Consider the following 5,674-nt stretch of genomic DNA (forward strand, 5'->3'; position numbering starts at 1 on the left):
CTCACCTGAATCAGATGATGAGGAGAAATAGGACTGAGTGTCACTGGGATATTGATGGCAACTCACTCCAAATACCAAGATTACTTAATTCACTGGTTTCATGTAGATGATGACTAGCAATGGAAACAAGATAGAGCTCTATGGGACCCCACAGCATGAATATTTAATCAACCCCTAAAAAACATTTTTTCTTCTCAGGTGCCTTTACAAACACCAAAAACAAAATACAATCAGTAGAAACAGAAATACAAAAAAAATACAAAAAAAATGAACAAAAGTAAAAATAGCAGATAAACGCATCATAAAACTAATTCCATCAAGGACTCAGAATTAACTAAAAGGCCTGGGAGTACCCAATCTGCAACTTAGACAGCCTATCCAGAGGGATACCATGGTTGATGGTATCAAAAGCCAGAGAGAGGTCCAAGAAAAGTAGCAAGGTAAAACACTTCCCACAGTCTTCTCCTGGCGTAGGTAACCATCAGATTAGCCAAGGCTGCTTCAATGCCAAACCCAGGTCTCAAACCAGATTGAAATGGATTCAGACCATCACTCCCATCTAAGAATGCTTGAAGCAGTGTGGTAGACAGCTGCTCAAGCATCTTGCCCCCAAAGTGGGTATTTGTGACTGGCCAATACTTGAAATAGTCTTCTGGAGCGAAGGAGGCAGAAATTCTCAAGAAAGTAGGAAATGCTATACTTTTCATCTCCCCACACTGCCATGTTCACAAGAGTGTTGCTTGACATGCTAGAACTAAGTAGCAAGTAGAACTAAGCATGGCTGGCTGGGGAATGCTGGGAGTTGTAGGACTTTTTCTGTCTAAACAGGCATAGAATTGCACCCTAAAATAATTAACTACTAGCAAAGACTGCTGTTGAGTTGTCTGCTCAAAGCAGCATTTGAATTTAAGGCTATTGAAGTTTTTGGAAGCGAAGAAAAAATAATATTGGGTTTAGGAAAAAAATATTTGGCTTGAGCATGTTGAAAAAAGTGTTTCGGTATTCAGCATCTCAGTATCTGGATATAGTTTTGCCACTATTGCTCTATCACAATAGAACTGTTTAAACGATTACAAAAATTACACCAAAAACAACATCATTCTACGGTAATTCAAATTCAGTAACCTGAATAAGGTCAAACAACAACATCATGGACATAAACCATTCCTTCACAAGAAACTGTGAGCTCCACATATTACCTCAGGAAAAGAACTTCACCAGATATACTATTAAGCACAGTACAGCTATTATAAACTGAAGCATTTTTCTCCCTCATAATACTAGAATCTGGGGTCATCCCATGAAGCTGATTGGTGGGAGTTTCAGGACAGATAGAAGGAAGTACTTCTTCACACAGTGTGGCACATGGTGAGGGGGGAGACATGGTGGGATTTGGAGGGAGATGTGTCACATGGCATGTACCAACACAACATGCGGGAAACATGGGGGGGAGTGGTGGAGGCATGTGTCATGTCCCACCTCAGATGGTTGGAGAGCTTGTGCCAGCCGTATTCAAGTGCCACGTACACTCACAATTTTGATATTGCCTAGTCTCTCTCTACTAAGCAGCCTTTCTAGCACAGTCTTCCTGTCAACAGATTGTATCAGGCTCCAAGGAGATGGGTGTGGTGAGGCAGATGGATCTGCTCAGTCCCTTGATTTTAGTCTCATCACCCTTTCCAGCTGTGACTGAGATAATGGCTTGTTGAACTATCCGTCATTGAGCAGAACTTTGAACCTGGGGCTCTTGCACCTTAAAAAAAAGTTATATATCAACTGTGTGGCACTGGCCACAGTGTGAGGGATACAACAGAACATCCAGGGCGCCATTTACATGGGGCTTTTACTCTGGCTCTACTCCACCCCCAAATTGATAATGTCAGATGACGCACACTGCTCTCCATAGCTAGCCTGCCCTGGCATTTCTTGCCCTAAATCCATTTTTTTTTCCAAACTCATTTTGTGTCGGATTTTCCTGTCGCAGTGGCTTCATTGCTGTTTGGGAGTCTGTTTGACCTCAGCTGGCTTCGGCAAAAGCTGGTGGATGCAGCGCTGATTGGCAGAAGGGAAAGTAGCATGGGGAGAGCAGAGGGGTAAACATATCTACCCGGAAGTAACTCACTGCCTTCAGTTCCACGTTGCTGCCTCTCACTTTAAATAGTTGAGTTTGGGAGCGGGGGTGGGGGAGCCAACCCTGCTGTTTTTAAACTGTGCAGCTACAAAGGAGCACAGCTGAGAAATAGTGGATGCCTGTTGATTCGAAGCTGCACAGCTAAGAAAGGGTGGATGCCAGGGTAGATGATCTTCATGAACATGTACTCAAAAGCACTACACTGAGCCTGTGTTTGTGTGTGTAGGGGAAGGCTTTTGATTGGGCAGTTAATATACATCAAAGGCAATGTGCTAGTCGCTCTCCCTCCTCGCCAGCTGTGTGCTCTCTGCTCCCAGCGCCTCCTGCACTCCCACTCATTCTTCTCAGTCTCTGGGCAGCTGTGGCTGCCTGCCTCATAAATGTGTGTGCATATGTGGGGTATACAGGGTTTGTAAAGCAAGTCCTGCATTGCACTTGGTTGAATGCGCAAGGGAGGGGGAGCAAGCCTCCACTCATTGGCTGCTCTGCACCTACGCAATTGCTGATGTTCATTTCTACTTGAGGCGGGACTCGCCCACCCCACCCCAACTAATGCAGCTTCAGTTCCCGTATATACTTCAAAAGCGGAGGAATACAGCACCACGTGTACCATGGGAAGAGCTAATTCCATTCTGTGAAAATATGGATTTTGCCCAATCGCTTCACAAAGTGTTTCTGTTTAGGTTGACCCCAGGGTAAAATCCCAATTCAGTCTTGAAACTCATTAGATAGAGGTGATTCTTAAAATGTGGTCTGTGGCCCGCCCTCAGGGTGCAATGTGTGTGTTTTCTGCTGGTCTCCAAGGTCCCACTGAAAATAAGGAGACAACACTGAAGGCTTTTTCCAAAGCCGTGATAAATGCAGAACTAAAACTAATCCTTTCCTGCACTTTGATGCAGCTACACTGAGGATGAAACAACATATTGTGAGCAAAACAGGGTTGCTACAAAGAAATGTAGCCCTGTGTCGAGTTCTTCCCTTCCCTCTTTGGAATGTGTCATACAACTTGCCTCACATCCTGATGTCACCACACTGTGCATTTCCCTTTCCCACATCACTGGCTCTTAAATGGGGGGCAGGGAGGGATTGGGAAACACACTTTTTGGAAAGGGGGCGGGCAAGAATTCAACCCGGGGCTGCCATTTTTGGCAGCACCTCCGTAATTTTTGTAATATGCATTTCAGCTGCGAATGTGTCGGCTGAAAGAAAAGGGACGTGTTGCTAAGTAACAAGTGGGCTCTACGAGTGTCTTCACTGACAAACATCTCAGTGCAGCTTTGGATGTTACTGAGGAAGTGCTAGCTGAATACACAGTCACTTCTGTATTCAGCTGCCAATGCTTCATGTCACGTTCAAAGAGGAACTTATTCAGGCTATAGATGTGAATTTCCCCTGTGAGAATTCCACGTTGGACACTGCAAAGTGCTGCCAGCTGAAGAGAGAAGTGACTGTGTGTTTGGCTGGTGGCCCTTCCCTAGGAGCATTTGAAACGCCTATCAGTGACACAAAGCATACCCAAACCTAGCAACATTTCCCTTTCGCTTCATTGCTGAGCATTTAGAGCTTCAATTGCATAGGAATGTATAAGGAACTGGATTGTAATTCCAAAGCCTTTCAAGCAGCCTGCTAGGTGCTGCCTGTATGTAATGTAAGAAAATGCCATGGTGTGCAAAGAACAAGAAAACCAGAATAGCAGATATGTATTCAACAAAGCTCAGGAGCTACTGGGTTTAAGCAAGTTACTATCTGTCTAATATTCCTCTGAAATGGCTACTGATGGCCAGAGGTCACCATCAGAATGATGGAGAGCCAGTGTGGTGTAGTGGCTAGAGTGTTGGACTGGGAGCTGGGCAATCCGGGTTCTAGTCCCCACTCGGCCATGGAAGCTCACTGGGTGACTTTGGGCCAGTCACAGACTCTCAGCCCAACCCACCTCACAGGGTTGTTGTTGTGAGGATAAAATGGAGAGGAGGAGGATTATGTACGCCGCCTTGAGTTCTTTGGAGGAAAAATGGCGGGATATAAATGCAATAAATAAATAAATAAATAAATAAATAAATAAATAAAAATCAGAAACTGGTTCAGAACTTGAGATATCATTTTCATAGTTTGTTCCCATAATTTCTGTGTTTCAGAGATAGCATGTGTAATGGGATAACACTGTCTGACACTAAAAGAAACATAAGCCAATGATACCATCTGGTGTTCTTATTGCTTATTGCAAGCAATGTCTTCCTCCCAAACACCATTGATGAGACTGAGTAATGTATACAAGCCCTAGCTAATGACACACATGCCGTAGGTAGATTTTGATACAAGAACATCATAGAAAAATAAGAATACAATTTATTAGTATTGCAGAGTCATTTAACAAATATTTTAATCACATTAGAAAGCCAGAGCTCTCTCTCTCTCTCTCTCTCTGTGTGTGTGTGTGTGTGTGAGAGAGAGAGAGAGACAGAGAGAGAGAGAGAGAGAGAGAGAGAGAGAGAGAGAGAAAGAGGGGGATAAGGTGTATGGTAGTTGGGGGAAAGTGTGAGATCAGAGCAGAGCAAATAATGAGAGACAGAAGCTCAAAGCCGTAAGGGCCAGATCACGCAGCAGATTATTTCTCCATATAAGCAGTCCTGACCAGCCCTGGGTATGCCTTTGTGTAGATATCTACAATCTTTAAGATGAGGATGATAGATATAGCCAGCAATAATTCCTGTGATTACAGTGGGTAGAATGGTGATGATACAGGAATTGCTGCCAGTCATGAACACCTGGGGCTCATCTACACCAGGCTTTTAGTGCAGTTCTGCTCTGCCCCCAAGTCAATCATGTCAGATGATGTATGCAGCTACTCGTAGCTAATGCGCTGTTTCTTGCCCTAAATCTGGGGTTTTTTGAAACTCTATTTGTGGCAGATTTTCCAGTCACAGCGGCTTCAGTTTGGGAGTGCAATTTGGGAGTCCACGTGACCTCAGCTGGCTTCAGCGTGGGCTGGTGGAAGCGGCGCTAACTTGCAGAAGAGAAGAGTTGCATGGAACGGGGGCTTATGTCTAATTGGAAGTAACTCATTGCCTTGGGGATGGGGGTCAGCCCTGCTGCTCTGAAAGGACACTGTTTTGACCATGAGCTCAGTCGCTTCCTGTCCCTTTAAATAGTTACTGAGCGGGAGGGGGGGGGCATGATTGAGGAGGCTATTATGTATGGAAGTGCAAAGGTATGCACAGTCTTACTGATTTTAAAAGCTTAACGGGGGGAGGGGGAGAGCAAGCCTCCTCGCTTCCCTGCACCTACCCATTTGGTGACATTTGGTTCTACTGATTCGCCCCATGCGAATTGATATTTTTTAATGCATCCACCGCATTACCAGCTACCATTTGCCCTGGGAAGAGCTAACCTGATCTCACAAAAATCCACATTTAAATGGAACTGCCTTAAAACCTGTTTCCATGCAGATTGGCACCTGGTTAAATACATTGCATGTGTCTATCCAAGTGAGCACCAGGGACAGTTAGGGCTGCTAATTTGTGAGTTGCCCCCAAAGAGTCCAAT

Source organism: Heloderma suspectum, chromosome 3 (assembly GCF_057233095.1).
Source record: "Heloderma suspectum isolate Gila_16-S chromosome 3, 16-S_ref, whole genome shotgun sequence".
NCBI classification, from domain to species: Eukaryota; Metazoa; Chordata; class Lepidosauria; order Squamata; family Helodermatidae; genus Heloderma; species Heloderma suspectum.